General features: G+C 40.2%; 35 non-coding genes across 35 annotated transcripts; all 35 read right to left on the bottom strand.

Annotated features, from left to right (window-relative positions):
• Positions 1-1,160: 1,160 nt before the first annotated feature.
• Positions 1,161-1,279, bottom strand: LOC137928329 (5S ribosomal RNA). The gene has a single exon (XR_011108437.1). It is a non-coding gene; the product is annotated as a 5S ribosomal RNA (ribosomal RNA).
• Positions 1,280-1,433: 154 nt separating this feature from the next.
• Positions 1,434-1,552, bottom strand: LOC137928330 (5S ribosomal RNA). Its single transcript, XR_011108438.1, has one exon. It is a non-coding gene; the product is annotated as a 5S ribosomal RNA (ribosomal RNA).
• Positions 1,553-1,706: 154 nt separating this feature from the next.
• On the bottom strand, positions 1,707-1,825 carry LOC137928331 (5S ribosomal RNA). The gene has a single exon (XR_011108439.1). It is a non-coding gene; the product is annotated as a 5S ribosomal RNA (ribosomal RNA).
• A 154-nt stretch (positions 1,826-1,979) lies between these two features.
• LOC137927896 (5S ribosomal RNA) lies at positions 1,980-2,098 on the bottom strand. The gene has a single exon (XR_011108024.1). It is a non-coding gene; the product is annotated as a 5S ribosomal RNA (ribosomal RNA).
• A 154-nt stretch (positions 2,099-2,252) lies between these two features.
• LOC137927947 (5S ribosomal RNA) lies at positions 2,253-2,371 on the bottom strand. The gene has a single exon (XR_011108073.1). It is a non-coding gene; the product is annotated as a 5S ribosomal RNA (ribosomal RNA).
• A 154-nt stretch (positions 2,372-2,525) lies between these two features.
• Positions 2,526-2,644, bottom strand: LOC137928333 (5S ribosomal RNA). The gene has a single exon (XR_011108441.1). It is a non-coding gene; the product is annotated as a 5S ribosomal RNA (ribosomal RNA).
• Positions 2,645-2,798: 154 nt separating this feature from the next.
• On the bottom strand, positions 2,799-2,917 carry LOC137928334 (5S ribosomal RNA). The gene has a single exon (XR_011108442.1). It is a non-coding gene; the product is annotated as a 5S ribosomal RNA (ribosomal RNA).
• A 153-nt stretch (positions 2,918-3,070) lies between these two features.
• Positions 3,071-3,189, bottom strand: LOC137928335 (5S ribosomal RNA). The gene has a single exon (XR_011108443.1). It is a non-coding gene; the product is annotated as a 5S ribosomal RNA (ribosomal RNA).
• Positions 3,190-3,343: 154 nt separating this feature from the next.
• LOC137928336 (5S ribosomal RNA) lies at positions 3,344-3,462 on the bottom strand. The gene has a single exon (XR_011108444.1). It is a non-coding gene; the product is annotated as a 5S ribosomal RNA (ribosomal RNA).
• Positions 3,463-3,615: 153 nt separating this feature from the next.
• Positions 3,616-3,734, bottom strand: LOC137928337 (5S ribosomal RNA). Its single transcript, XR_011108445.1, has one exon. It is a non-coding gene; the product is annotated as a 5S ribosomal RNA (ribosomal RNA).
• A 153-nt stretch (positions 3,735-3,887) lies between these two features.
• Positions 3,888-4,006, bottom strand: LOC137928056 (5S ribosomal RNA). Its single transcript, XR_011108179.1, has one exon. It is a non-coding gene; the product is annotated as a 5S ribosomal RNA (ribosomal RNA).
• Positions 4,007-4,160: 154 nt separating this feature from the next.
• Positions 4,161-4,279, bottom strand: LOC137927897 (5S ribosomal RNA). The gene has a single exon (XR_011108025.1). It is a non-coding gene; the product is annotated as a 5S ribosomal RNA (ribosomal RNA).
• Positions 4,280-4,433: 154 nt separating this feature from the next.
• Positions 4,434-4,552, bottom strand: LOC137928338 (5S ribosomal RNA). The gene has a single exon (XR_011108446.1). It is a non-coding gene; the product is annotated as a 5S ribosomal RNA (ribosomal RNA).
• Positions 4,553-4,705: 153 nt separating this feature from the next.
• Positions 4,706-4,824, bottom strand: LOC137928339 (5S ribosomal RNA). The gene has a single exon (XR_011108447.1). It is a non-coding gene; the product is annotated as a 5S ribosomal RNA (ribosomal RNA).
• A 154-nt stretch (positions 4,825-4,978) lies between these two features.
• LOC137927898 (5S ribosomal RNA) lies at positions 4,979-5,097 on the bottom strand. The gene has a single exon (XR_011108026.1). It is a non-coding gene; the product is annotated as a 5S ribosomal RNA (ribosomal RNA).
• Positions 5,098-5,251: 154 nt separating this feature from the next.
• LOC137928340 (5S ribosomal RNA) lies at positions 5,252-5,370 on the bottom strand. Its single transcript, XR_011108448.1, has one exon. It is a non-coding gene; the product is annotated as a 5S ribosomal RNA (ribosomal RNA).
• Positions 5,371-5,523: 153 nt separating this feature from the next.
• LOC137928341 (5S ribosomal RNA) lies at positions 5,524-5,642 on the bottom strand. The gene has a single exon (XR_011108449.1). It is a non-coding gene; the product is annotated as a 5S ribosomal RNA (ribosomal RNA).
• Positions 5,643-5,796: 154 nt separating this feature from the next.
• Positions 5,797-5,915, bottom strand: LOC137928342 (5S ribosomal RNA). The gene has a single exon (XR_011108450.1). It is a non-coding gene; the product is annotated as a 5S ribosomal RNA (ribosomal RNA).
• Positions 5,916-7,799: 1,884 nt separating this feature from the next.
• Positions 7,800-7,918, bottom strand: LOC137928344 (5S ribosomal RNA). The gene has a single exon (XR_011108452.1). It is a non-coding gene; the product is annotated as a 5S ribosomal RNA (ribosomal RNA).
• Positions 7,919-8,072: 154 nt separating this feature from the next.
• On the bottom strand, positions 8,073-8,191 carry LOC137928345 (5S ribosomal RNA). The gene has a single exon (XR_011108453.1). It is a non-coding gene; the product is annotated as a 5S ribosomal RNA (ribosomal RNA).
• A 154-nt stretch (positions 8,192-8,345) lies between these two features.
• LOC137927955 (5S ribosomal RNA) lies at positions 8,346-8,464 on the bottom strand. The gene has a single exon (XR_011108081.1). It is a non-coding gene; the product is annotated as a 5S ribosomal RNA (ribosomal RNA).
• Positions 8,465-8,618: 154 nt separating this feature from the next.
• LOC137927921 (5S ribosomal RNA) lies at positions 8,619-8,737 on the bottom strand. The gene has a single exon (XR_011108048.1). It is a non-coding gene; the product is annotated as a 5S ribosomal RNA (ribosomal RNA).
• Positions 8,738-8,891: 154 nt separating this feature from the next.
• LOC137927956 (5S ribosomal RNA) lies at positions 8,892-9,010 on the bottom strand. The gene has a single exon (XR_011108082.1). It is a non-coding gene; the product is annotated as a 5S ribosomal RNA (ribosomal RNA).
• Positions 9,011-9,164: 154 nt separating this feature from the next.
• LOC137927922 (5S ribosomal RNA) lies at positions 9,165-9,283 on the bottom strand. The gene has a single exon (XR_011108049.1). It is a non-coding gene; the product is annotated as a 5S ribosomal RNA (ribosomal RNA).
• A 154-nt stretch (positions 9,284-9,437) lies between these two features.
• Positions 9,438-9,556, bottom strand: LOC137928346 (5S ribosomal RNA). The gene has a single exon (XR_011108454.1). It is a non-coding gene; the product is annotated as a 5S ribosomal RNA (ribosomal RNA).
• Positions 9,557-9,710: 154 nt separating this feature from the next.
• Positions 9,711-9,829, bottom strand: LOC137928347 (5S ribosomal RNA). Its single transcript, XR_011108455.1, has one exon. It is a non-coding gene; the product is annotated as a 5S ribosomal RNA (ribosomal RNA).
• A 153-nt stretch (positions 9,830-9,982) lies between these two features.
• Positions 9,983-10,101, bottom strand: LOC137928348 (5S ribosomal RNA). The gene has a single exon (XR_011108456.1). It is a non-coding gene; the product is annotated as a 5S ribosomal RNA (ribosomal RNA).
• Positions 10,102-12,003: 1,902 nt separating this feature from the next.
• LOC137928349 (5S ribosomal RNA) lies at positions 12,004-12,122 on the bottom strand. Its single transcript, XR_011108457.1, has one exon. It is a non-coding gene; the product is annotated as a 5S ribosomal RNA (ribosomal RNA).
• Positions 12,123-12,276: 154 nt separating this feature from the next.
• Positions 12,277-12,395, bottom strand: LOC137928350 (5S ribosomal RNA). The gene has a single exon (XR_011108458.1). It is a non-coding gene; the product is annotated as a 5S ribosomal RNA (ribosomal RNA).
• A 154-nt stretch (positions 12,396-12,549) lies between these two features.
• On the bottom strand, positions 12,550-12,668 carry LOC137928351 (5S ribosomal RNA). The gene has a single exon (XR_011108459.1). It is a non-coding gene; the product is annotated as a 5S ribosomal RNA (ribosomal RNA).
• Positions 12,669-12,822: 154 nt separating this feature from the next.
• LOC137928352 (5S ribosomal RNA) lies at positions 12,823-12,941 on the bottom strand. The gene has a single exon (XR_011108460.1). It is a non-coding gene; the product is annotated as a 5S ribosomal RNA (ribosomal RNA).
• Positions 12,942-14,843: 1,902 nt separating this feature from the next.
• Positions 14,844-14,962, bottom strand: LOC137928353 (5S ribosomal RNA). Its single transcript, XR_011108461.1, has one exon. It is a non-coding gene; the product is annotated as a 5S ribosomal RNA (ribosomal RNA).
• A 154-nt stretch (positions 14,963-15,116) lies between these two features.
• LOC137928355 (5S ribosomal RNA) lies at positions 15,117-15,235 on the bottom strand. Its single transcript, XR_011108463.1, has one exon. It is a non-coding gene; the product is annotated as a 5S ribosomal RNA (ribosomal RNA).
• A 154-nt stretch (positions 15,236-15,389) lies between these two features.
• Positions 15,390-15,508, bottom strand: LOC137928356 (5S ribosomal RNA). Its single transcript, XR_011108464.1, has one exon. It is a non-coding gene; the product is annotated as a 5S ribosomal RNA (ribosomal RNA).
• Positions 15,509-15,662: 154 nt separating this feature from the next.
• Positions 15,663-15,781, bottom strand: LOC137928357 (5S ribosomal RNA). Its single transcript, XR_011108465.1, has one exon. It is a non-coding gene; the product is annotated as a 5S ribosomal RNA (ribosomal RNA).
• Positions 15,782-17,193: the final 1,412 nt, after the last annotated feature.

Below are 17,193 nucleotides of genomic sequence, written 5' to 3' on the forward strand. Positions count from 1 at the left end.
AAATTGAAACGCCGCAAAGTGAATTAAGATTTTCTATAGCAAACCACATAAAGATCGAAGATAGGTACCAGGGTCCCGAAAATATTACTTTTTAAAAAGAAAATTGAACGAACGAAAATAAAATAACTCTGCCAATTAAATAAATTGTAATAATATTAACCTTTTTGGTAACCAGAAACAACGCGTAAAAATTTATATAAATTTATAATTCTCTCTTAAAATAAGCACAACACACTACTTAATTAAAACTGAACTTTTAAAATTAGCAAAACAAAGTGAAAATAAAACTGTATTCAAATTGCGTTGATGTTTGGTTAGAAAGAGAATCCCCGAGTTTTGATGGCGTAACGCAATTAAAAACAAAAGTGTTGCCATCTTTTAAAAAATAAAATAAAATTAAATTAAAAAAAAAAGACGCAAAGCGAAGTATTGGTGTACTCTTCAGCTTTAATGAAAGTTCTTTTCGCATCGAGTAGGCAACGTGCCCACGATTTTTTCTTTTGTGTTTATGTACGTTAAACTCGATATTATGTATAACTAGCTGATCCCGCAAATGTTATTTTGCAAAAAAAATATTTTTAATTTTCAATTTAAAAATAAGGGTTGATCGTAGAGGGGTAAAAATTTAGGGTTGTATGGCATTTATTTGGCGAAGAAGAGCGCCATCTACAGGGAAAATATTGAAATGGCAGAGTAACGACAGCGGACTCATCTAAATGCTACGAGATGGCAGTGTGATCGGCCTGAATAAATCACCTTTTGTTACTAGAAAATAAAAACACAAAATATTAATAATTTGAATTGTTATCATAAAAAACAACCTGAACGCAATTGAAAACAATAAATAGTCAAGTAAGAAAGCGATCCTTCTTAAAGGTTTTTCTATGTATAAAGTATGATTAAAAAAATTGGTTACAGTATTTTAAAAAGATTTTGAAGGTGAAATCGACTTTGGTTTTATTTTGTGCTATAATAGTTCACATCGTGAACAAAAAAGGAGTCGTGTATCAAAATATTACAAAATTAGGCTAAGTATAGGACAGTAAAGAGCGCCAGTTTTAACAACGATAAAAATTAACGAATGACATGCAAAACAAAGGTTTATGAATTGAGAATATTGGAGCGCTAAAAGGGAACCGCCGAAAGAAAAACACCAAAAAAGCCAACATCACGCGGTGTTCCCAGGCGGTCACCCATCCAAGTACTGACCGCGCCCGACGTTGCTTAACTTCGGTGATCGGACGAGAACCGGTGTATTCAACGTGGTATGGACGTTGGCGACAGATGGTCTTCGAAAAGCAAACGCGAGAGGCGACATCGGAGAGAAATCTTCATTTTTTTGTTAATAATCTCCTGTGAAAAATGGATAAAAGTTTACGGATTGAGAATATTGGAGCGCTAAAAAGGAACCGCCGAAAGAAAAACGCCAAAAAAGCCAACATCACGCGGTGTTCCCAGGCGGTCACCCATCCAAGTACTGACCGCGCCCGACGTTGCTTAACTTCGGTGATCGGACGAGAACCGGTGTATTCAACGTGGTATGGACGTTGGCGACAGATGGTCTTCGAAACGCAAACGCGAGAGGCGACATCGGAGAGAAATCTTCATTTTTTTGTTAATAATCTCCTATGAAAAATGGATAAAAGTTTACGGATTGAGAATATTGGAGCGCTAAAAAGGAACCGCCGAAAGAAAAACGCCAAAAAAGCCAACATCACGCGGTGTTCCCAGGCGGTCACCCATCCAAGTACTGACCGCGCCCGACGTTGCTTAACTTCGGTGATCGGACGAGAACCGGTGTATTCAACGTGGTATGGACGTTGGCGACTGATGGTCTTCGAAACGCAAACGCGAGAGGCGACATCGGAGAGAAATCTTCATTTTTTTGTTAATAATCTCCTATGAAAAATGGATAAAAGTTTACGGATTGAGAATATTGGAGCGCTAAAAAGGAACCGCCGAAAGAAAAACGCCAAAAAAGCCAACATCACGCGGTGTTCCCAGGCGGTCACCCATCCAAGTACTGACCGCGCCCGACGATGCTTAACTTCGGTGATCGGACGAGAACCGGTGTATTCAACGTGGTATGGACGTTGGCGAAAATTGGTCTTTGAAACGCAAACGCGAGAGGCGACATCGGAGAGAAATCTTCATTTTTTTGTTAATAATCTCCTATGAAAAATGGATAAAAGTTTACGGATTGAGAATATTGGAGCGCTAAAAAGGAACCGCCGAAAGAAAAACGCCAAAAAAGCCATCATCACGCGGTGTTCCCAGGCGGTCACCCATCCAAGTACTGACCGCGCCCGACGTTGCTTAACTTCGGTGATCGGACGAGAACCGGTGTATTCAACGTGGTATGGACGTTGGCGACTGATGGTCTTCGAAACGCAAACGCGAGAGGCGACATCGGAGAGAAATCTTCATTTTTTTGTTAATAATCTCCTAAGAAAAATGGATAAAAGTTTACGGATTGAGAATATTGGAGCGCTAAAAAGGAACCGCCGAAAGAAAAACGCCAAAAAAGCCAACATCACGCGGTGTTCCCAGGCGGTCACCCATCCAAGTACTGACCGCGCCCGACGTTGCTTAACTTCGGTGATCGGACGAGAACCGGTGTATTCAACGTGGTATGGACGTTGGCGACAGATGGTCTTCGAAACGCAAACGCGAGAGGCGACATCGGAGAGAAATCTTCATTTTTTTGTTAATAATCTCCTACGAAAAATGGATAAAAGTTTACGGATTGAGAATATTGGAGCGCTAAAAAGGAACCGCCGAAAGAAAAACGCCAAAAAAGCCAACATCACGCGGTGTTCCCAGGCGGTCACCCATCCAAGTACTGACCGCGCCCGACGTTGCTTAACTTCGGTGATCGGACGAGAACCGGTGTATTCAACGTGGTATGGACGTTGGCGACAGATGGTCTTCGAAAAGCAAACGCGAGAGGCGACATCGGAGAGAAATCTTCATTTTTTTGTTAATAATCTCCTATGAAAAATGGATAAAAGTTTACGGATTGAGAATATTGGAGCGCTAAAAAGGAACCGCCGAAAGAAAAACGCCAAAAAGCCAACATCACGCGGTGTTCCCAGGCGGTCACCCATCCAAGTACTGACCGCGCCCGACGTTGCTTAACTTCGGTGATCGGACGAGAACCGGTGTATTCAACGTGGTATGGACGTTGGCGACTGATGGTCTTCGAAAAGCAAACGCGAGAGGCGACATCGGAGAGAAATCTTCATTTTTTTGTTAATAATCTCCTATGAAAAATGGATAAAAGTTTACGGATTGAGAATATTGGAGCGCTAAAAAGGAACCGCCGAAAGAAAAACGCCAAAAAAGCCAACATCACGCGGTGTTCCCAGGCGGTCACCCATCCAAGTACTGACCGCGCCCGACGTTGCTTAACTTCGGTGATCGGACGAGAACCGGTGTATTCAACGTGGTATGGACGTTGGCGACTGATGGTCTTCGAAAAGCAAACGCGAGAGGCGACATCGGAGAGAAATCTTCATTTTTTTGTTAATAATCTCCTATGAAAAATGGATAAAAGTTTACGGATTGAGAATATTGGAGCGCTAAAAAGGAACCGCCGAAAGAAAAACGCCAAAAAGCCAACATCACGCGGTGTTCCCAGGCGGTCACCCATCCAAGTACTGACCGCGCCCGACGTTGCTTAACTTCGGTGATCGGACGAGAACCGGTGTATTCAACGTGGTATGGACGTTGGCGACTGATGGTCTTCGAAAAGCAAACGCGAGAGGCGACATCGGAGAGAAATCTTCATTTTTTTGTTAATAATCTCCTATGAAAAATGGATAAAAGTTTACGGATTGAGAATATTGGAGCGCTAAAAAGGAACCGCCGAAAGAAAAACGCCAAAAAGCCAACATCACGCGGTGTTCCCAGGCCGTCACCCATCCAAGTACTGACCGCGCCCGACGTTGCTTAACTTCGGTGATCGGACGAGAACCGGTGTATTCAACGTGGTATGGACGTTGGCGACTGATGGCCCTCGAAACGCACACGCGAGAGGCGACATCGGAGAAAAATCTTCATTTTTTTGTTAATAATCTCCTATGAAAAATGGATAAAAGTTTATAGATTGAGAATGTTGGAGCGCTAAAAAGGAACCGCCGAAAGAAAAACGCCAAAAAAGCCAACATCACGCGGTGTTCCCAGGCGGTCACCCATCCAAGTACTGACCGCGCCCGACGATGCTTAACTTCGGTGATCGGACGAGAACCGGTGTATTCAACGTGGTATGGACGTTGGCGAAAATTGGTCTTCGAAACGCAAACGCGAGAGGCGACATCGGAGAGAAATCTTCATTTTTTTGTTAATAATCTCCTATGAAAAATGGATAAAAGTTTACGGATTGAGAATATTGGAGCGCTAAAAAGGAACCGCCGAAAGAAAAACGCCAAAAAAGCCAACATCACGCGGTGTTCCCAGGCGGTCACCCATCCAAGTACTGACCGCGCCCGACGTTGCTTAACTTCGGTGATCGGACGAGAACCGGTGTATTCAACGTGGTATGGACGTTGGCGAAAATTGGTCTTTGAAACGCAAACGCGAGAGGCGACATCGGAGAGAAATCTTCATTTTTTTATTAATAATCTCCTATGAAAAATGGATAAAACTTTATGGATTGAGAATGTTGGAGCGCTAAAAAGGAACCGCCGAAAGAAAAACGCCAAAAAGCCAACATCACGCGGTGTTCCCAGGCGGTCACCCATCCAAGTACTGACCGCGCCCGACGTTGCTTAACTTCGGTGATCGGACGAGAACCGGTGTATTCAACGTGGTATGGACGTTGGCGACTGATGGCCCTCGAAACGCACACGCGAGAGGCGACATCGGAGAAAAATCTTCATTTTTTTGTTAATAATCTCCTATGAAAAATGGATAAAAGTTTATAGATTGAGAATGTTGGAGCGCTAAAAAGGAACCGCCGAAAGAAAAACGCCAAAAAAGCCAACATCACGCGGTGTTCCCAGGCGGTCACCCATCCAAGTACTGACCGCGCCCGACGATGCTTAACTTCGGTGATCGGACGAGAACCGGTGTATTCAACGTGGTATGGACGTTGGCGAAAATTGGTCTTCGAAACGCAAACGCGAGAGGCGACATCGGAGAGAAATCTTCATTTTTTTGTTAATAATCTCGTATGAAAAATGGATAAAAGTTTACGGATTGAGAATATTGGAGCGCTAAAAAGGAACCGCCGAAAGAAAAACGCCAAAAAAGCCAACATCACGCGGTGTTCCCAGGCGGTCACCCATCCAAGTACTGACCGCGCCCGACGTTGCTTAACTTCGGTGATCGGACGAGAACCGGTGTATTCAACGTGGTATGGACGTTGGCGACTGATGGTCTTCGAAAAGCAAACGCGAGAGGCGACATCGGAGAGAAATCTTCATTTTTTTGTTAATAATCTCCTATGAAAAATGGATAAAAGTTTACGGATTGAGAATATTGGAGCGCTAAAAAGGAACCGCCGAAAGAAAAACGCCAAAAAGCCAACATCACGCGGTGTTCCCAGGCGGTCACCCATCCAAGTACTGACCGCGCCCGACGTTGCTTAACTTCGGTGATCGGACGAGAACCGGTGTATTCAACGTGGTATGGACGTTGGCGACTGATGGTCTTCGAAAAGCAAACGCGAGAGGCGACATCGGAGAGAAATCTTCATTTTTTTGTTAATAACCTCCTATGAAAAATGGATAAAAGTTTACGGATTGAGAATATTGGAGCGCTAAAAAGGAACCGCCGAAAGAAAAACGCCAAAAAAGCCAACATCACGCGGTGTTCCCAGGCGGTCACCCATCCAAGTACTGACCGCGCCCGACGTTGCTTAACTTCGGTGATCGGACGAGAACCGGTGTATTCAACGTGGTATGGACGTTGGCGACCGTTCGTCTTCGATGCGCAAACACCATCTTGGTGATCTTCGAAACCGAATCCTAATTCTCTGTTATGTCCTTGTTATTTTCTTCAATATTTTTTTTTCAACGTCCACACTAAATAGATAAATCGGCGGAAATTGCATTACATAATAATGGCTACTGCTTGGTCTCAGAAATCTTTCCTTGTGAAGATTTGTACTTCATCGTCCACTCACATACAATATTTACCAGTGTATCGTATGTGCCTTTCGTTGTATAACAAATTTGAAAACTAAGTCGACATCTTCAGTATTTCCTTTGCGAAGTTAAACAATGTTTGTTACTATAATACATACTATGCCGCATGTACACGTCATAACAATGAACACATTCATAACACAGCTTTACACAAGTAGAGGCCTTTGCTACGTGCGAGCGTCATCGTGAAACTGGTACGCGCTCTACCAGCCTTATTCTTAGTTTTTATGTTCACAGAGTCTTCCGCTCCGTGAACTCAGCTCCGATGAAGCTGTAAAAGCCTTCGAGCTAAGAGCAATAACATCAACATAGAATAAGTACACAATGCAGTTTCATTTTTATTTTCAAACCGTTACTATTGTTCAATTAAACTTATTATTGTCTACATAAGGTTTGGAATATATTTTGGTTGTAAGAGAGTGATCGACACATATATAATACGCCAATACCTCACTTTGCGTAGTGGATACGTTCTAGAAAAACACGACGCAAATTGAAACGCCGCAAAGTGAATTAAGATTTTCTATAGCAAACCACATAAAGATCGAAGATAGGTACCAGGGTCCCGAAAATATTACTTTTTAAAAAGAAAATTGAACGAACGAAAATAAAATAACTCTGCCAATTAAATAAATTGTAATAATATTAACCTTTTTGGTAACCAGAAACAACGCGTAAAAATTTATATAAATTTATAATTCTCTCTTAAAATAAGCACAACACACTACTTAATTAAAACTGAACTTTTAAAATTAGCAAAACAAAGTGAAAATAAAACTGTATTCAAATTGCGTTGATTTTTGGTTAGAAAGAGAATCCCCGAGTTTTGATGGCGTAACGCAATTAAAAACAAAAGTGTTGCCATCTTTTAAAAAATAAAATAAAATTAAATTAAAAAAAAAAGACGCAAAGCGAAGTATTGGTGTACTCTTCAGCTTTAATGAAAGTTCTTTTCGCATCGAGTAGGCAACGTGCCCACGATTTTTTCTTTTGTGTTTATGTACGTTAAACTCGATATTATGTATAACTAGCTGATCCCGCAAATGTTATTTTGCAAAAAAAATATTTTTAATTTTCAATTTAAAAATAAGGGTTGATCGTAGAGGGGTAAAAATTTAGGGTTGTATGGCATTTATTTGGCGAAGAAGAGCGCCATCTACAGGGAAAATATTGAAATGGCAGAGTAACGACAGCGGACTCATCTAAATGCTACGAGATGGCAGTGTGATCGGCCTGAATAAATCACCTTTTGTTACTAGAAAATAAAAACACAAAATATTAATAATTTGAATTGTTATCATAAAAAACAACCTGAACGCAATTGAAAACAATAAATAGTCAAGTAAGAAAGCGATCCTTCTTAAAGGTTTTTCTATGTATAAAGTATGATTAAAAAAATTGGTTACAGTATTTTAAAAAGATTTTGAAGGTGAAATCGACTTTGGTTTTATTTTGTGCTATAATAGTTCACATCGTGAACAAAAAAGGAGTCGTGTATCAAAATATTACAAAATTAGGCTAAGTATAGGACAGTAAAGAGCGCCAGTTTTAACAACGATAAAAATTAACGAATGACATGCAAAACAAAGGTTTATGAATTGAGAATATTGGAGCGCTAAAAGGGAACCGCCGAAAGAAAAACACCAAAAAAGCCAACATCACGCGGTGTTCCCAGGCGGTCACCCATCCAAGTACTGACCGCGCCCGACGTTGCTTAACTTCGGTGATCGGACGAGAACCGGTGTATTCAACGTGGTATGGACGTTGGCGACAGATGGTCTTCGAAAAGCAAACGCGAGAGGCGACATCGGAGAGAAATCTTCATTTTTTTGTTAATAATCTCCTGTGAAAAATGGATAAAAGTTTACGGATTGAGAATATTGGAGCGCTAAAAAGGAACCGCCGAAAGAAAAACGCCAAAAAAGCCAACATCACGCGGTGTTCCCAGGCGGTCACCCATCCAAGTACTGACCGCGCCCGACGTTGCTTAACTTCGGTGATCGGACGAGAACCGGTGTATTCAACGTGGTATGGACGTTGGCGACAGATGGTCTTCGAAACGCAAACGCGAGAGGCGACATCGGAGAGAAATCTTCATTTTTTTGTTAATAATCTCCTATGAAAAATGGATAAAAGTTTACGGATTGAGAATATTGGAGCGCTAAAAAGGAACCGCCGAAAGAAAAACGCCAAAAAAGCCAACATCACGCAGTGTTCCCAGGCGGTTACCCATCCAAGTACTGACCGCGCCCGACGTTGCTTAACTTCGGTGATCGGACGAGAACCGGTGTATTCAACGTGGTATGGACGTTGGCGACTGATGGTCTTCGAAACGCAAACGCGAGAGGCGACATCGGAGAGAAATCTTTATTTTTTTGTTAATAATCTCCTAAGAAAAATAGATAAAAGTTTACGGATTGAGAATATTGGAGCGCTAAAAAGGAACCGCCGAAAGAAAAACGCCAAAAAAGCCATCATCACGTGGTGTTCCCAGGCGGTCACCCATCCAAGTACTGACCGCGCCCGACGTTGCTTAACTTCGGTGATCGGACGAGAACCGGTGTATTCAACGTGGTATGGACGTTGGCGACTGATGGTCTTCGAAACGCAAACGCGAGAGGCGACATCGGAGAGAAATCTTCATTTTTTTGTTAATAATCTCCTATGAAAAATGGATAAAAGTTTACGGATTGAGAATATTGGAGCGCTAAAAAGGAACCGCCGAAAGAAAAACGCCAAAAAAGCCAACATCACGCAGTGTTCCCAGGCGGTTACCCATCCAAGTACTGACCGCGCCCGACGTTGCTTAACTTCGGTGATCGGACGAGAACCGGTGTATTCAACGTGGTATGGACGTTGGCGACTGATGGTCTTCGAAACGCAAACGCGAGAGGCGACATCGGAGAGAAATCTTTATTTTTTTGTTAATAATCTCCTAAGAAAAATAGATAAAAGTTTACGGATTGAGAATATTGGAGCGCTAAAAAGGAACCGCCGAAAGAAAAACGCCAAAAAAGCCATCATCACGTGGTGTTCCCAGGCGGTCACCCATCCAAGTACTGACCGCGCCCGACGTTGCTTAACTTCGGTGATCGGACGAGAACCGGTGTATTCAACGTGGTATGGACGTTGGCGACTGATGGTCTTCGAAACGCAAACGCGAGAGGCGACATCGGAGAGAAATCTTTATTTTTTTGTTAATAATCTCCTAAGAAAAATGGATAAAAGTTTACGGATTGAGAATATTGGAGCGCTAAAAAGGAACCGCCGAAAGAAAAACGCCAAAAAAGCCAACATCACGCGGTGTTCCCAGGCGGTCACCCATCCAAGTACTGACCGCGCCCGACGTTGCTTAACTTCGGTGATCGGACGAGAACCGGTGTATTCAACGTGGTATGGACGTTGGCGACTGATGGTCTTCGAAACGCAAACGCGAGAGGCGACATCGGAGAGAAATCTTCATTTTTTTGTTAATAATCTCCTATGAAAAATGGATAAAAGTTTACGGATTGAGAATATTGGAGCGCTAAAAAGGAACCGCCGAAAGAAAAACGCCAAAAAAGCCAACATCACGCGGTGTTCCCAGGCGGTCACCCATCCAAGTACTGACCGCGCCCGACGTTGCTTAACTTCGGTGATCGGACGAGAACCGGTGTATTCAACGTGGTATGGACGTTGGCGACTGATGGTCTTCGAAAAGCAAACGCGAGAGGCGACATCGGAGAGAAATCTTCATTTTTTTGTTAATAATCTCCTATGAAAAATGGATAAAAGTTTACGGATTGAGAATATTGGAGCGCTAAAAAGGAACCGCCGAAAGAAAAACGCCAAAAAGCCAACATCACGCGGTGTTCCCAGGCGGTCACCCATCCAAGTACTGACCGCGCCCGACGTTGCTTAACTTCGGTGATCGGACGAGAACCGGTGTATTCAACGTGGTATGGACGTTGGCGACCGTTCGTCTTCGATGCGCAAACACCATCTTGGTGATCTTCGAAACCGAATCCTAATTCTCTGTTATGTCTTTGTTATTTTCTTCAATATTTTTTTTTCAACGTCCACACTAAATAGATAAATCGGCGGAAATTGCATTACATAATAATGGCTACTGCTTGGTCTCAGAAATCTTTCCTTGTGAAGATTTGTACTTCAACGTCCACTCACATACAATACTTACCAGTGTATCGTATGTGCCTTTCGTTGTATAACAAATTTGAAAACTAAGTCGACATCTTCAGTATTTCCTTTGCGAAGTTAAACAATGTTTGTTACTATAATACATACTATGCCGCATGTACACGTCATAACAATGAACACATTCATAACACAGCTTTACACAAGTAGAGCCCTTTGCTACGTGCGAGCGTCATCGTGAAACTGGTACGCGCTCTACCAGCCTTATTCTTAGTTTTTAAGTTCACAGATTCTTCCGCTCCGTGAACTCAGCTCCGATGAAGCTGTCTTCGAGCTAAGAGCAATAACATCAACATAGAATAAGCATACAATGCAGTTTCATTTTTATTTTCAAGCCGTTACTATTGTTCAATTAAACTTATTATTATCTACATAAGGTTTGGAATATATTTTGGTTGTAAGAGAGTGATCGACACATATATATAATACGCCAATACCTCACCTTGCGTCGTAGTTAGGTTCCAAAAAAACACGACGCAAATTGAAACGCCGCAAAGTGAATTAAGATTTTCTATAGCAAAACACATAAAGATCGAAGATAGGTTCCAGGGTCACGAAAATACTACTTTTTAAAAAGAAAATTGAACAAAGTGAACATTTAAAAAACAAAAATAACATAACTCTGCCAATTAAATAAATTGTAATAATATTTACCTTTTTGATAACCAGAAACAACGCGTAAAAATTTATATTAATTTATTATTCTCTTTTAAAATAAGCACAACACACTACTTAATTAAAACTGAACTTTTAAAATTAGCAAAACAAAGTGAAAATAAAACTGTATTCAAATTGCGTTGATTTTTGGTTAGAAAGAGAATCCCCGAGTTTTGATGGCGTAACGCAATTAAAAACAAAAGTGTTGCCATCTTTTAAAAAATAAAATTAAATTAAATTAAAAAAAAAACGACGCAAAGCGAAGTATTGGTGTACTCTTCAGCTTTAATGAAAGTTCTTTTCGCATCGAGTAGGCAACCTGCTCACGTTTTTTTCTTTTGTATTTATGTACGTTAAACTCGATATTATGTATAACTAACTAGCTGATCCCGAATGTGTTGTTTTGCAAAAAAAATATTTTTAATTTTCAATTTAATAATAAGGGTTGATCGTAGAGGGGTAAAAATTTAGGGTTGTATGGTATTTATTTGGCGAAGAAGAGCGCCATCTACAGGGAAAATATTGAAATGGCAGAGTAACGACAGCGGACTCATCTAAATGCTACGAGATGGCAGCGTGATCGGCCTGAAGAAATCACCTTTTGTTACTAGAAAATAAAAACACAAAATATTAATAATTTGAATTGTTATCATAAAAAATAACCTGAACGCAAACAATAAATAGTCAAGTAAGAAAGCGATTCTTCTTAAAGGTTATTCTATGTATAAAGTATGATTAAGAAAATTGGTTACAGTATTTTAAAAAGATTTTGAAGGTGAAATCAACTTGGGTTTTATTTTGTGCTATAATAGTTCACATCGTGAACAAAAAAGGAGTCGTGTATCAAAATATTACAAAATTAGGCTAAGTATAAGACAGTAAAGAGCGCCAGTTTTAACAACGATAAAAATTAACGAATGACATGCAAAACAAAAGTGCAAAAAAAAAGAATTGAAAATATTGGAGCGCTAAAAGGGAACCGCCGAAAGAAAAACGCCAAAAAAGCCAACATCACGCGGTGTTCCCAGGCGGTCACCCATCCAAGTACTGACCGCGCCCGACGTTGCTTAACTTCGGTGATCGGACGAGAACCGGTGTATTCAACGTGGTATGGACGTTGGCGACTGATGGTCCTCGAAACGCAAACGCGAGAGGCGACATCGGAGAGAAATCTTCATTTTTTTGTTAATAATCTCCTATGAAAAATTAATAAAAGTTCATGGATTGAGAATATTGGAGCGCTAAAAAGGAACCGCCGAAAGAAAAACGCCAAAAAAGCCAACATCACGCGGTGTTCCCAGGCGGTCACCCATCCAAGTACTGACCGCGCCCGACGTTGCTTAACTTCGGTGATCGGACGAGAACCGGTGTATTCAACGTGGTATGGACGTTGGCGACTGATGGTCCTCGAAACGCAAACGCGAGAGGCGACATCGGAGAGAAATCTTCATTTTTTTGTTAATAATCTCCTATGAAAAATGGATAATAGTTTATGAATTGAGAATATTGGAGCGCTAAAAAGGAACCGCCGAAAGAAAAACGCCAAAAAAGCCAACATCACGCGGTGTTCCCAGGCGGTCACCCATCCAAGTACTGACCGCGCCCGACGTTGCTTAACTTCGGTGATCGGACGAGAACCGGTGTATTCAACGTGGTATGGACGTTGGCGACTGATGGTCCTCGAAACGCAAACGCGAGAGGCGACATCGGAGAGAAATCTTCATTTTTTTGTTAATAATCTCCTATGAAAAATTAATAAAAGTTCATGGATTGAGAATATTGGAGCGCTAAAAAGGAACCGCCGAAAGAAAAACGCCAAAAAAGCCAACATCACGCGGTGTTCCCAGGCGGTCACCCATCCAAGTACTGACCGCGCCCGACGTTGCTTAACTTCGGTGATCGGACGAGAACCGGTGTATTCAACGTGGTATGGACGTTGGCGACCGTTCGTCTTCGATGCGCAAACACCATCTTGGTGATCTTCGAAACCGAATCCTAATTCTCTGTTATGTCTTTGTTATTTTCTTCAATATTTTTTTTTCAACGTCCACACTAAATAGATAAATCGGCGGAAATTGCATTACATAATAATGGCTACTGCTTGGTCTCAGAAATCTTTCCTTGTGAAGATTTGTACTTCAACGTCCACTCACATACAATACTTACCAGTGTATCGTATGTGCCTTTCGTTGTATAACAAATTTGAAAACTAAGTCGACATCTTCAGTATTTCCTTTGCGAAGTTAAACAATGTTTGTTACTATAATACATACTATGCCGCATGTACACGTCATAACAATGAACACATTCATAACACAGCTTTACACAAGTAGAGCCCTTTGCTACGTGCGAGCGTCATCGTGAAACTGGTACGCGCTCTACCAGCCTTATTCTTAGTTTTTAAGTTCACAGATTCTTCCGCTCCGTGAACTCAGCTCCGATGAAGCTGTCTTCGAGCTAAGAGCAATAACATCAACATAGAATAAGCATACAATGCAGTTTCATTTTTATTTTCAAGCCGTTACTATTGTTCAATTAAACTTATTATTATCTACATAAGGTTTGGAATATATTTTGGTTGTAAGAGAGTGATCGACACATATATATAATACGCCAATACCTCACCTTGCGTCGTAGTTAGGTTCCAAAAAAACACGACGCAAATTGAAACGCCGCAAAGTGAATTAAGATTTTCTATAGCAAAACACATAAAGATCGAAGATAGGTTCCAGGGTCACGAAAATACTACTTTTTAAAAAGAAAATTGAACAAAGTGAACATTTAAAAAACAAAAATAACATAACTCTGCCAATTAAATAAATTGTAATAATATTTACCTTTTTGATAACCAGAAACAACGCGTAAAAATTTATATTAATTTATTATTCTCTTTTAAAATAAGCACAACACACTACTTAATTAAAACTGAACTTTTAAAATTAGCAAAACAAAGTGAAAATAAAACTGTATTCAAATTGCGTTGATTTTTGGTTAGAAAGAGAATCCCCGAGTTTTGATGGCGTAACGCAATTAAAAACAAAAGTGTTGCCATCTTTTAAAAAATAAAATTAAATTAAATTAAAAAAAAAACGACGCAAAGCGAAGTATTGGTGTACTCTTCAGCTTTAATGAAAGTTCTTTTCGCATCGAGTAGGCAACCTGCTCACGTTTTTTTCTTTTGTATTTATGTACGTTAAACTCGATATTATGTATAACTAACTAGCTGATCCCGAATGTGTTGTTTTGCAAAAAAAATATTTTTAATTTTCAATTTAATAATAAGGGTTGATCGTAGAGGGGTAAAAATTTAGGGTTGTATGGTATTTATTTGGCGAAGAAGAGCGCCATCTACAGGGAAAATATTGAAATGGCAGAGTAACGACAGCGGACTCATCTAAATGCTACGAGATGGCAGCGTGATCGGCCTGAAGAAATCACCTTTTGTTACTAGAAAATAAAAACACAAAATATTAATAATTTGAATTGTTATCATAAAAAATAACCTGAACGCAAACAATAAATAGTCAAGTAAGAAAGCGATTCTTCTTAAAGGTTATTCTATGTATAAAGTATGATTAAGAAAATTGGTTACAGTATTTTAAAAAGATTTTGAAGGTGAAATCAACTTGGGTTTTATTTTGTGCTATAATAGTTCACATCGTGAACAAAAAAGGAGTCGTGTATCAAAATATTACAAAATTAGGCTAAGTATAAGACAGTAAAGAGCGCCAGTTTTAACAACGATAAAAATTAACGAATGACATGCAAAACAAAAGTGCAAAAAAAAAGAATTGAAAATATTGGAGCGCTAAAAGGGAACCGCCGAAAGAAAAACGCCAAAAAAGCCAACATCACGCGGTGTTCCCAGGCGGTCACCCATCCAAGTACTGACCGCGCCCGACGTTGCTTAACTTCGGTGATCGGACGAGAACCGGTGTATTCAACGTGGTATGGACGTTGGCGACTGATGGTCCTCGAAACGCAAACGCGAGAGGCGACATCGGAGAGAAATCTTCATTTTTTTGTTAATAATCTCCTATGAAAAATTAATAAAAGTTCATGGATTGAGAATATTGGAGCGCTAAAAAGGAACCGCCGAAAGAAAAACGCCAAAAAAGCCAACATCACGCGGTGTTCCCAGGCGGTCACCCATCCAAGTACTGACCGCGCCCGACGTTGCTTAACTTCGGTGATCGGACGAGAACCGGTGTATTCAACGTGGTATGGACGTTGGCGACTGATGGTCCTCGAAACGCAAACGCGAGAGGCGACATCGGAGAGAAATCTTCATTTTTTTGTTAATAATCTCCTATGAAAAATGGATAATAGTTTATGAATTGAGAATATTGGAGCGCTAAAAAGGAACCGCCGAAAGAAAAACGCCAAAAAAGCCAACATCACGCGGTGTTCCCAGGCGGTCACCCATCCAAGTACTGACCGCGCCCGACGTTGCTTAACTTCGGTGATCGGACGAGAACCGGTGTATTCAACGTGGTATGGACGTTGGCGACTGATGGTCCTCGAAACGCAAACGCGAGAGGCGACATCGGAGAGAAATCTTCATTTTTTTGTTAATAATCTCCTATGAAAAATTAATAAAAGTTCATGGATTGAGAATATTGGAGCGCTAAAAAGGAACCGCCGAAAGAAAAACGCCAAAAAAGCCAACATCACGCGGTGTTCCCAGGCGGTCACCCATCCAAGTACTGACCGCGCCCGACGTTGCTTAACTTCGGTGATCGGACGAGAACCGGTGTATTCAACGTGGTATGGACGTTGGCGACCGTTCGTCTTCGATGCGCAAACACCATCTTGGTGATCTTCGAAACCGAATCCTAATTCTCTGTTATGTCTTTGTTATTTTCTTCAATATTTTTTTTTCAACGTCCACACTAAATAGATAAATCGGCGGAAATTGCATTACATAATAATGGCTACTGCTTGGTCTCAGAAATCTTTCCTTGTGAAGATTTGTACTTCAACGTCCACTCACATACAATACTTACCAGTGTATCGTATGTGCCTTTCGTTGTATAACAAATTTGAAAACTAAGTCGACATCTTCAGTATTTCCTTTGCGAAGTTAAACAATGTTTGTTACTATAATACATACTATGCCGCATGTACACGTCATAACAATGAACACATTCATAACACAGCTTTACACAAGTAGAGCCCTTTGCTACGTGCGAGCGTCATCGTGAAACTGGTACGCGCTCTACCAGCCTTATTCTTAGTTTTTAAGTTCACAGATTCTTCCGCTCCGTGAACTCAGCTCCGATGAAGCTGTCTTCGAGCTAAGAGCAATAACATCAACATAGAATAAGCATACAATGCAGTTTCATTTTTATTTTCAAGCCGTTACTATTGTTCAATTAAACTTATTATTATCTACATAAGGTTTGGAATATATTTTGGTTGTAAGAGAGTGATCGACACATATATATAATACGCCAATACCTCACCTTGCGTCGTAGTTAGGTTCCAAAAAAACACGACGCAAATTGAAACGCCGCAAAGTGAATTAAGATTTTCTATAGCAAAACACATAGAGATCGAAGATAGGTTCCAGGGTCACGAAAATACTACTTTTTAAAAAGAAAATTGAACAAAGTGAACATTTAAAAAACAAAAATAACATAACTCTGCCAATTAAATAAATTGTAATAATATTTACCTTTTTGATAACCAGAAACAACGCGTAAAAATTTATATTAATTTATTATTCTCTTTTAAAATAAGCACAACACACTACTTAATTAAAACTGAACTTTTAAAATTAGCAAAACAAAGTGAAAATAAAACTGTATTCAAATTGCGTTGATTTTTGGTTAGAAAGAGAATCCCCGAGTTTTGATGGCGTAACGCAATTAAAAACAAAAGTGTTGCCACCTTTTAAAAAATAAAATAAAATTGAATTAAAAAAGAAAACGACGCAAAGCGAAGTATTGGTGTACTCTTCAGCTTTAATGAAAGTTCTTTTCGCATCGAGTAGGCAACCTGCCCACGTTTTTTTCTTTTGTGTTTATGTACGTTAAACTCGATATTATCTATAACTAGCTGATCCCGCAAATGTTGTTTTGCAAAAAAAATATTTTTAATTTTTAATTTAAAAATAAGGGTTGATCGTAGAGGGGTAAAAATTTAAGGTTGTATGGTATTTATTTGGCGAAGAAGAGCGCCATCTACAGGG

This window comes from Battus philenor, unplaced genomic scaffold (assembly GCF_028537555.1).
Source record: "Battus philenor isolate CCGP_79_NKW_IND1 unplaced genomic scaffold, ilBatPhil1.0.hap1 SCAF_38, whole genome shotgun sequence".
NCBI classification, from domain to species: Eukaryota; Metazoa; Arthropoda; class Insecta; order Lepidoptera; family Papilionidae; genus Battus; species Battus philenor.